Source organism: Oryza sativa, chromosome 12 (genome assembly GCF_034140825.1).
Source record: "Oryza sativa Japonica Group chromosome 12, ASM3414082v1".
In the NCBI taxonomy this organism is placed as follows: Eukaryota; Viridiplantae; Streptophyta; class Magnoliopsida; order Poales; family Poaceae; genus Oryza; species Oryza sativa.
Genome location: NC_089046.1, coordinates 11,753,866 through 11,766,071, shown reverse-complemented (window position 1 = coordinate 11,766,071; position 12,206 = coordinate 11,753,866). Strand labels below are relative to the sequence as shown.

The following is a 12,206-nucleotide window of genomic DNA, read 5'->3' as shown; positions in this document are numbered from 1 at the left end:
TAGTGATATAATTTTATCCTTTGGTGTGGAGATAGACCTGGACACCTAGTTTCCATTTTTCAAAGTTTCACTCAAAAATTCAAAATATTTTAATTCTGGTGAAAAGATGAAATTGGTTAGGCTGAAATTTTTAGGAGGCCAAAACAGAGAGTAAAAATTCCACAAAATTTATATTTGTTGGTGATAAATAAACTAGTATTTGAATAAATTATTATACATGTACATTTCTGTTCAAGTTATTGTTCAAATAGAAGTGGTTTCAATTTTACCGATTAGAGTTAACTTTGTCATCGCCTATGATCAAATTGCAATATAGTAAATATGAAATCTAAAGGACAACAAAAGCACTTCTAAATACCTGGTTATGATCCTAGGGCTGTTACAAGAAGTCCCTTTGCAAGTTCGCTGCTCGCTCTGTTGGTAACATGCTAGTTGCAACCCAAGTCAGCAGGGGAGATGGTGACTTTGATTTAAAGACCAGCTAAATTAACGATGGCGTAGGCTTGCTTGTTCCGTGGCAAGGCTAAGGAGGATGCAAGTGCTCATTTTCAGTAATTCGTGGAAAGTCGTAGCACGTATACCGTCAGAAGAATCAGACTCCAATTATTGCCGTTCTCCCTCCTCGAGAGAGCAGAACAGCGGTTCTACATCAACCGTGCAACAGTGAATACCCGAAACAATTGCTCAACGGCCTTCCTCTCAAGATTCTTCCTGATGGGCAAGGCCAACGCTCTTCGTGGAAGAATATCCAGCTTTTAGCAAACGAGGGATGAAACCATTCTTGAAGCCTGGGAAAGGCTGTTGGAATGCGTCACCGCCCGTCCTCATCATGGGATGGCCGAGTGGCTCATCCAACAGAGTTTCTTGAACGAATTAACCCCCTTGTCCTGGGATCACCTGGATGCTGCTGCTAGAGGGACATTCTTCTCAAGTACAGTCAGATGCCAACCGATTGAGAAGATGCTCTCAAATATGGGGTGGAGCGAGGAACGACTCCAAACTCGTCAATGCGGCATGTACACTATCAAGTGGATGGAAATGCTAGCAGCTCAGTTGGATCTCCTTATGAATAGAGTGGACAACAACGAGAAGGAATCCAAGCAGGGTACCGTTAATGCTCTGGGCTCTCACACGACATCTGAGGTTTATGGCAATGCCGGTCACTCTGGGACGGATGGTCCGAAAACCCGTAAAGACGTCATGCTCATGAACAACAGCAACGGGAACCGTCCACAAGGAGACCAAGGATGGAGCATTGCTCCATGGGGTAGATCAAGAACGGACCGAAGCACAAGGAGGTCAAAGTAAAACCCCAAAGGACGGATAGCCTCAACACCTTCATGATGAACTTCCGGGAACAGGGAGAAACGAGGAACCAACAATACCTTAAGCTGGCATCCAAGAAGTCGGGAATACAGGCTGGTCAACCTGAGTTCCTAGTTACGAAGAGGCCGCAGCCTACGCCTAAGACAAAGAAGGTGTGGTGGGTTAAGGAGAAGACACCCATTCCTGTACCTCCGGAACTGGGTGCCTCATCGAGCTAAAACATCGGAGGTACGGTCGTGCTCGTCGGACCTGAAACGACGTCGCCCTTGCCAACAGGTAAATTGGTAGTTATCTCATATTTATTTTCCATTGCATCGAAACATGTTTGAATTTTCAAAACGCACATTGAGATTTGAATTTGAGGAAAATTATTCAAATGAATTTTTGTGAGCAAAATAAAATAAATTTTTTGGCAAAATTCTACACAACCACCTTCACACTAGTCGTTGGAACCCAACAGGTACTTGTGGGGCCGATTGGGTCCACCAGGGGTCGGGCCGAACTGGCCTAGCACCGGCTGGCTGCAAATTTTTGCAGGGTAGTGGCTAGTGGGGCCCACATGCCATGACTAGCCGTTATCCATGCACTATATATGTAGCTCGGCTGGGAGAGGGAAGTCACACCACTTTAACTCATTTTCACTCCCTCTCAAAACCTTGCTCTCAAAATTAATTCATTCAAAGTTTTGCAAGTTTGCCTCAAATTCACACAATTTACTGCATTTAGTTTAGACACTTTGCATGTACAAGTTTGCTTTAGTTCGGTGCAAGGTTAATCGGCGGGTATTTGCTTAACCCCCGTCCGAGTAGTCTTGTATTCTTTCTCTTTGTTATAGCTATGAAGAAACGACTTTCGGGCATATTCAAGAGACGATCAAGCTCACGGACAAGTCGACACAATAAGCCAAGTACACCTTCTTCCGTGGATGCATCCATGGAGGAGGCGTATGTTCCACCGAGGCTGTACGACAACTCCGATCTCGACCTCGTGGGCGACCGGGAATTGCAAAGCCTACTACATACTGAAAAACCGAACGTGTGCTCACACCTGAGCATACGACTCGACCTTCTGAAAATGATAGGTACGGATGCTGAGTTTCATACTATTTAGCGTGCTATAGGTTGGGATAAATTTGCATGTGTAGACGAGCTGGGTTCCCGTTTGCTTACCATGCAGTTTCATGTGCCTTGCTAGAGGTGGGCGATGGTGTTACTTTCCGGTTATTCCGCAAGGAATATCACCTTTCTTGGAAAGACTTTAGCTTGCATCTAGGCTTTGACAAAACATGCAAAATTAATTTCAGGATGCATTTCCTGATTTTAACAAGCGTATGTTTTGGCAATGTATTTCGGGTCTGTCATCCTGTAAAAAGCCTGGAACTAGGGACATCCATAATCCTACCTTGAGGTTGTTGCATAGGTTGCTTGGTTTCGTGCTGTTTCCTAGAGCTGATATCCAGATAGTACGAACTTATCCTTTTGCATGCCATGGATAGAAAAATCAAGTTTCACCCGTTCAACCCATGATCAAGCAATGGTTAGAAAATGTGAAGTTGTCTGGTCCTGTTAAGTGTATTTCTTTGGTGACTCATTTAGCATGAAGAGTTGGGACTATGCTTGATACGCAAGTATCTTGTATTCCTGTTACCCGCTCTTATGTTGATGAGGCCTATCTGATTCAAGGTCACATACTGAAACATGGTCTAAATGATTGTCACGCCCGGAATTTCTATCCAAAATTCCAAACGCTTACATGTGTGTTAAACCCTCGTCCAGGAATCAACCGAGGCACACAATAACAAATTGATAATAGAGTACTATTAAATATTCGCAAATAAAAAAAAATTATTACAGAGGTAGATAGTTCCTCTCAAAGAATAACATTCTACGCAGCGGAAAAAAAAACTATAACAAACTACGGAACAGCTATGGCAACTCCACTCCACAGGCATCTTAACCAAGAACAAGCCTAATCCTCCAGATCATCACCTTCACTGAGATACTCCTCTTCTGATGAATGAATATTGCAAGAATGAGCATATGACATACTCAACAAGACACACAGCAAATATGCAAGTGCACAGGATAACAAAGGATGGCATAATATAGATCATTTGCAGAAAACAACATTTAATAAATATTTAAGAGAATAATAAAAACAGTTGAATAATTAATCAACATTAAATAAACACCATACAACACACCCGTGTTGCATAGGCCCAACCACATTTGAACAACCAACCCCAGTTGAACAAATTAAACCTCCAAACCAGGAATTATCCATTCCAAACCAGGAGTCAAATTAATTATCACATTATTAACATTGATGAGTAGAGTGAGACTAATCACGAAAAACATTGCTCAACTCACCCATAACCGCGGGTACGGCTATTCGAATAGATTAAACTCTGATCAGAGGTGTACCACTGTACCCACAAGACACAACCCCACATCATGTCACCATGTGCCTCAATACCACCACGGTACCTCGGAAAGGAGTTGTGACAATACCCCTTGCACAACATAACCCATTACAGCGCACCTTTCCTGGATCATAATCACCCCCTTATAAACAAGGCATGGACTCCCCAGCGACCCCCATGGACTTCTCGCCACTTCTCAGTCTGGCGCACTATAATGAATCACGCTATACAAAAGATAAAGCCGTTGCCCACGCTGGCTTGTGGCTGGCACGATAAATGTTTCACAACAGTAGCTCGCGAACCGGTCCTTAATTGTCATGAGCACAACCATCAAAACCATATGCTCACAACCCACCTTAACCAGGTTTTAATTATCAATTAATTAACATCGCACGATTAACCATCGTGAGCTACCATTGAATATAACCTTAATTAATAATAATAATAATAATTTATATTTAACCCCTTTAGTTAGCTAATGTTTCTAAGCAAGGCTAAGCAAACTTACATATAGCATTTAGCCGAACCAATCCAATATATAAGGTTCATGCTAATCAAGTTATAACCCATAGGAAAACAAAGTCATCTTCGGCCATTAATTAATTGGGAAAGGTTCACCACCCGATTGACATTCGAAAACAATGCACAGTGGAAATAAAATAATAGCTTTAAACGGGATCAACATGCTCAAAGGGTTGTTTGGGATCTGTGTGACTTGCCTTGGGCTTCCGCAAACGCTTCGGAACCTTCCTCAACGGAAACGCTCTCCTCCGGAACGTCGGAAACTAAAGCAATTAAACAAAAACCAACAAAACAGTACAACAACAAGCATAAACAGTATATGTGGATATTTTTAACATGTAGATCTTGATTTTAGAAAAATTTAGCAACTTGAACCACTCGAAACGGATCTACGGTTATTTAGTTATGATTTTCCGAAGTTTTAATCTATTAGAAAATTGGAAAAAAAGGAAAAGAAAAGGAGATGATGACGTCAGCATGACGTCACCCCACGGTAGCCGGCTAGGGTTGGCGAGCTCGCCGGAGATTAGATGGTCGGCCGCGGATTTGGAGGGCACCTACGCGTAGAGGACGACGAGGCGAACCCAACGGTACTCACCAAAGTGCCAAACGGCGAACGATGACGGCCGGCGACTAGGAAGCGGCGGCGGCGGCTCGGGTTGGACGGCGACGGCGAGCTACGGCGGTCGGCGGCGAAGGGGGACGGGCGGTGTCACGCCCAGAAATTCCCGAATAGAATTCCAAGCAGAATGTGCATTAAAATCCCCGTCCAGGACCAGCCGGGGTACACAAACGACAATGTTGACATACAGATCCACGTCTTACAAACATCATAAAGTCTTACATAAATGCAGCAGAAGGAAAGAAAGACAACAGGAGCTAAGCCTTGACTAAACTGCAGCGGGAACACCACTCCACAGGCATCCTCGACGGCACGGACGAAGCCTACTCCTCGGAGAAACCTTCATCTGACCCGAACTCGAACTCTGGGGTTGGGAAAAGTAGAGCAAGACTGAGTACTACCCACTGTACTCAGCAAGTCATACCGGAATAGAGGTATGATGCAGGGAATCATCAAAGAAAAGCTAAAGTGGTTCATTTGCATAAAGCGGGCATTTATAAACAGAGATTGAAAGATTTAAACAGTTGTAAAAATTAAGCAGTATTAGTCATCCACTGTCCAACGCTACACCACGTTGCAACAGGCCCAACCATCCACCTAAACTATCCAAATTAAAGGATTACACTAAGGTGAGACTAATCACGGTGAATCTGGTTGACCGCCCATAACCGCGGGCACGGCTATTCGAATAGTTTTACTCTGATCAGAGGTGTACAACTGTACCCACAAGACACAGCCCCACGACACGTTTCCGTGCGCCGACATGCCACCACGACATACCGGAAAGAGGCCGTGACAGGACCCTCTAGCCAAGCACACCACACCTCAGGTTTCACCCCCGTCCCCGGCGGGCAACGGGCAGTCCCCTCTCGTGCCTAGGTGAATCCGGAAGCCGCATAGGCCGTCGCAGGGCCCATCCAAACTCCATCACGCCCACCCTTGCCTGGATGCGTCGACTAGAGAAAAGCTACACTACAAGCCCAGCCGTTGCCCACGCTGGCTTGTGGTAAGTACGATAAGTTCTTCCAGGGCATCCCGCGAACCGGTCCTTAATTGCCATGGGCGCGACTAGCAAAACCATGCACCCACAGCCCACCATGTGATACATTTTATTTAACCAACACCAGCGCGGTGGTACTAATCCAACATTATCATGTAAACCTATAGTCTAGGTTTTAAATTGAGATTTCCCCATTGTGTGCTAGTTGAACTAAGCATGGCTAAGCAATTCCTAGTCCAAAGTCTAATCAAGTTATGACCCAAGCTAACAAAGGAGCATGGTATCCAAAAGGCATGGCTGTAACAATAGGTAACCATCCCCAGTAATATTATAAAACAATGCAATATTTGAAAGAAAACAATAGAGCATTTGCAATATAGGGTCAACATGTTCAAGTGACAAGCATGACTTGCCTTGCTCTGCTGCTGGAGGAACCTCGGCGACTATCTCAAAGTACACCGGAGCGTCGGAAGAGCCGGAATCTAGCGACATACAAGGCAAACATTGCAAACAGGCTATAAGACTACTGAAACAGGGAACAAAACCATTTTTAATGGATTCTACACATTTTTCCTGATTTACTGAGACTTGAATGGACTTAAACGGAGCTCGGATGAATTAGTTATGAATTTTAGAAGATTCACTGTGTTTATTACTATAACCAAAATCCTTAAATACTTTATTGCGCAATAAATTCCAGGGCTGACGTCAGCACGGGTGGCGCGGCGCCGACATGCGGGGCCCACCGGTCAGCGGCACGGGGAGGAGAGAGGAGGCGTCGGCCCGCGGGCCCACCGGTCAGCGGCACGGGGAGGGCGGTCTACCGTGGACCGGGACCACGCGGGTGATCCACCGCCGATCCACGGGACCGACGGCCCGGATCGCCCTCGGGCCGATCGGACGGACGGCGGCGGCGGCAGCCCCCGGGCTCGGATCGGCATCAAAGCCGATCGGCCGACCCGGGGCTAGCGGCGGCGGTGCGTGCGCGTCGCGTCGCCGGCGACGGCATCCGGCGGCGGAGGCGACGCGAAAGCGGCGGCAGCGGACGGCGGCAACGACCCAAAGCGACGGCGAGCGCGGGCGGCGGCGACGCACGGGGAAATGGGGAAGGAGAGGAGAGGAGATGCCTCACCGAGGGTGGCCGGCGCGGAGGAAGACGATGGCGAACGGCGACGGCAAGCCACGGGAGGCGACGGCGGCCGGCGGACGAGCTTCGGCGTGCCCTAAGGAAGGAGAAGAGAGGGATTAGAGAGAGGGAGATAGACCCCGGCGACCGGCATTCGAGGCCGAAAGCGGCGGTAGGGGTTAAACCCACCGGAGCGCGAGGAGACGGGTGTTCCGGCGGCGAACCTCGACGGGGGAGGGGCGGCCGAGGTAGATCTCGACCCCGCGAACCCGACGGCGACGACGGCGCGGTGCGGCGGCGACCCTAGCGGCGGCTAGCGGCGGCCGAAGTAGCAAAAACGGCGGCGGCGGGTGGTTGCACGACGCGGGAGCGATGGGGAGCTCGGGAGAGGTCGGCGCAATGGGGAAAAAGTGAGAGGGAGCGGCGGTGAAGCTTAAATAAGGGGAGAGAGGGCCGGACGTGGCCGGGAGAGGCGGGAATCGCCGGCCGACGTGGGGAGTGGGGAGGGAGAGAGAGACGGGATTCGAAATTCGAATCCCGGCCATCTCGGGCGCGGGCGCGAGCGGGAGAGAGAGGGGAATGGGCGCGGAGAGCGCGGCGCACGCGCGGACGTGGCCAACGTGGCCCGGAGAAGGCGGAGGCGTGGGCGTGACGGCCGTTACGAGCGAGGCGGCGCGAGCGGGAGAGGCGGGAGGTGGGAGACGGGTCTGACAGGTGGGTCCCACCTGTCGGCGACCCCGGGAGGGAGGGAGGCGGGCGGCCGGCTGGGCCTCGGCCTGCGGCCGGCCCAGCAGGGAGGAGGGGGAGGAAAGGAGGAGATGGGCCGGCGGCCCATCCGAAAGAAAGGAGGAAAGAGAGAAAAAGGAAAAGAAAAAGAAAAAGGAATTTTTTTCCTGGAATTAAAAATTGCACTTTGGTGATTTTTAATTGGTTACAATTATTTCTAGGGCTCTGAAAATTCCACTAAAAATCCTGTTAGTGAGTTTCGACATGTAGAACTCAAGAAAAATTCCACATGCCAAATCCAATTATTATTTGCATTGATTTTCAAGGGTTTACTCTTGCTTTGCACCGGTATTTTTCTTAGGGTCATTTATAAATTCAATTTTTGGCTTAGGAGGAGAACTACAGGGTGTGACAGGCGGCCGAGCTTCCTCACCTCCGTGCGCACCTAACGGCGACGGCGGCAAGCGGCGGCAACGGCGGAGGCGATGCGGCGGCGCGGCTGGAGAAGGAAGATGAGTCCGACATGTGGGCCCCACATGTCGGTCTCCACAGGAGAGAGGAGCGGGCGGCGTCGGCTGGGCCGGCTTGGGCCGGTTCGGCCGCGCGGAGAGAGAAGAGAGTTGGGCCGAAATCGGCCCAACGGCTTAAAAGGGGTTTTTTGAACTTTTTTAAATAAAACAATTTGTGAAATGTTGTTTCAATTATTAAAAATACTTCCCTTGCTCAATTAATTCCCAGAAAATTCTAGAAAATAGAAGAGCAAGCATAATATTTAATAAAATTTTATCTAGCTCATTTTCATGTTGAAAAATTTCCTAGAAAATTAGGGTTTAGCTTGTAGGCTTTTAAAATAATTTCTAAAAATGATTTAAAATATGCATTTTTAATTTAGTCGATTTTTAGGGCGTAACAAACCTACCCCCCTTAAACAGAATCTCGTCCTCGAGATTCAGAAGAACTGACGAACAGATGAGGATGAGCTGACTTCAATTCATCTTCTCGCTCCCAAGTGGCTTCTTCTTCTGAATGATTGCTCCACTGAACCTTGCAAAACCGTATAACGCGATTCCTGGTATTCCTCTCGCTTACTTCCAAAATTCTGACTGGCTTCTCAACATAAGTTAAATCTTCCTGAAGCTCTATACGATCAGGATCTGCTTCCTCCGTAGGTACACGTAAACATTTCTTCAGCTGAGACACATGGAACACGTCGTGTATTCCCGCCATTGACGGAGGCAACTCTAACTGATAAGCTACTTCACCTCTTCGACTCACAATCTTAAAAGGTCCCACAAAACGCGGTGCCAATTTCCCTTTGGTTTGGAAACGATGAACACCTCGTAATGGCGTAACCCGAAGGTATACATAATCTCCTTCTTCGAAAGCCAAATCTCTGCGACGATTATCGGCATAGCTCTTCTGACGTGACTGAGCAACGCGCAACCTTTCTTGGATAATCTTTACTTTTTCTTCTGCCTCTCGCAATATGTCTGTCCCAAAAACTTGACGTTCACCGGTTTGATCCCAAAGAATCGGCGTACGACATTTTCGACCATATAATGCTTCATACGGAGCCATTTGCAAACTAGCTTGATAACTATTGTTATATGAGAATTCCGCGTACGGCAAATTCTTATCCCAACTTCCACCAAAATCTAGAACACAGGCTCTCAACATATCTTCTAAAATTTGGTTTACTCTTTCCGTCTGACCATCTGTTTGAGGGTGATAGGCGGTACTGAAATTCAAACGGGTACCCATCTCTACTTGTAATTTCTGCCAAAACTTCGAAGTAAACTGGCTACCTCTATCTGACACTATCTTCTTAGGAACGCCATGCAAACATACCACTCTGGCCATGTATAACTCTGCAAGCTTATTCCCCGTATAGGTTGTTTTGACAGGTATGAAGTGAGCGACTTTTGTCAACCTATCAACCACTACCCAAATAGAATCATGTCCTGCTGACGTTCTGGGTAGACCGGTTATAAAATCCATTCCTATTTCTTCCCACTTCCACTCTGGAATCTTCAACGGTTGTAACAGACCGGCTGGCTTCTGATGTTCTGCCTTGACCCGCTGACATACATCACATAGAGCCACATATTCTGCTATCTCACGTCGCATACTGGCCCACCAGAATTGTTGCTTTAAGTCTTGGTACATCTTGGTGCTTCCAGGGTGAATGGAATACAAAGTTTCATGAGCTTCTTTCATGATAGTATCCTTCAACTCCTTATTTTCTGGGACGCAAATTCTTTCTCCCAACCACACAGTTCCTTGCTCATCTTCTACATAACCGATGGCTTTACCTCTTCTCATGTTCTTTTTAATTTCTTGTATGTCAGGATCATTCACTTGAGCTTCTCTAACTTGATCAAACAGAGTAGGTTGAGCTTCCAAAGTAGCCACAAAACCTTTGCTGACTATTCCCAAGTTCAACTTTTCAAATTCTTGGCATAACTTCCAAGGTAAACGTCGACCTTCTGACATATTACAGTAGCTTTTCCTGCTAAGAGCATCGGCTACAACATTTGCTTTCCCCGGGTGATAGTGGATTTCCATATCATAATCTTTAATCAACTCTAACCATCTTCGCTGACGCATGTTCAAATCAGGTTGAGTGAAAATGTACTTCAAACTTTTATGATCCGTATACATCTCTGTACGGTTACCGAAAAGATAATGACGCCAAATCTTCAATGCATGCACCACAGCTGCCAATTCTAGGTCATGCGTTGGGTAGTTATTCTCATGAGGACGTAACTGCCTAGATGCATAGGCAACCACCTTTCCTTCTTGCATCAACACACAACCCAAACCGTGTCGGGATGCATCACAATACACTTGGAAACCTTTCCTCGAATTAGGCAAAATTAATACAGGTGCAGTCACTAGCCTTTTCTTCAGTTCTTGGAAACTTCGTTCACAATCCTCTGTCCACTTGTACTTCACTTCCTTCTGAAGCAGACGAGTCATTGGTCTGGCGATCTTTGAAAAGTTCTCAATAAACCTGCGGTAATACCTTGCAAGTCCAAGGAAACTACGAATTTCTGAAACCGTCTTGGGTTGCTTCCAACTTAACACTGACTCCACATTGCTTGGATCTACTGCCACTCCTCCAGACGAGATGACATGTCCAAGAAACTTCACTTCGGACAACCAAAATTCACATTTACTGAACTTGGCATAAAGCTGATGCTCACGTAGTTTCTCTAAAGCTAGACGAAGATGCTCCTCATGTTCTTCCTTCGTCTTGGAGTAAATGAGAATGTCATCAATAAACACCACGACAAACTTATCCAGATATTCCATAAACACCTTGTTCATCAGATTCATGAAAAAGGCTGGGGCATTAGTGAGTCCAAATGACATAACGGTACATTCGAACAAACCATACCGAGTTGTGAAGGCGGTCTTTGGTATATCTTCCTCACGGATTCGAAGTTGATGATATCCAGAACGGAGATCTATCTTGGAGAAAACTGTAGCACCTTTCAATTGATCAAAGAGGTCATCAATTCTGGGTAGAGGATACTTATTCTTGATAGTGACCTCATTCAACGCTCGATAATCCACGCACATTCTCTGAGTATGATCTTTCTTCTCCACAAAGATGACTGGTGCTCCCCATGGCGAAGTACTGGGTCTAATGTATCCTTTCTGAAGCAAATCATCCACCTGTCTCTTCACTTCAGCTAACTCATTAGCTGCCATTCTGTATGGTCTCTTATGGATAGGGTTGGTTCCAGGTACCAAGTCTATCCGAAACTCTATGTCTCTCTTAGGTGGCAGACCTGGCAAATCCTCGGGAAACACGTCTGGGTAGTCTTGTACTATGGGAATCTCTTGTAGAGCAACTTGGTTTAAGTTCACACCATGAGATTTAGGAGAGGACACAAAGAAAGAAACGGTTTCCCCATTGCTACTAGTTAAAGTCACCTTACGGTTGACACAATCTATAACTCCTCTGTGACGAGATAACCAGTCCATCCCTAAGATAACATCTAGATCCTTGGATTCTAGCAAGATAAGTGAGGATGGGAAAGGAACTTCTTCTATTTCTATAGTAGCGGAAGGACAATACTGTGTCGAAAATACTTGATTGCCTGGGGTGTTAACTAGTAAAGGTCTCCCAAGACTAACAACTTCCATCCCATGATTGCTCGCAAAACTTTTAGACAAAAAGGAATGTGTAGCACCGGAATCAAAAAGCACAGTTGCGGGTATAGAGTTAACAGGAAACGTACCCAAAACCACATATGGTGCATTCTGAGCTTCTGCTGCTACCACATGATTGACACGTGCCTTTGGTACTGGAACATTGGAGTTGTTCGGAGCTGGAGCGTTCTTCACGCGCCGAGGCTTAGGACACTTATCAGCATAATGTCCTGGATCACCACAATTGAAGCACACCACTGGTTTGCTTCCCTGTTCCTTCCTGACAGGCTGGTTCTGAGCT

General features: G+C 46.6%; 1 non-coding gene across 1 annotated transcript; it reads right to left on the bottom strand.

The window, feature by feature from the left end:
* Positions 1-729: 729 nt before the first annotated feature.
* Positions 730-836, bottom strand: LOC112937508 (small nucleolar RNA R71). Its single transcript, XR_003240172.1, has one exon. It is a non-coding gene; the product is annotated as a small nucleolar RNA R71 (small nucleolar RNA).
* Positions 837-12,206: the final 11,370 nt, after the last annotated feature.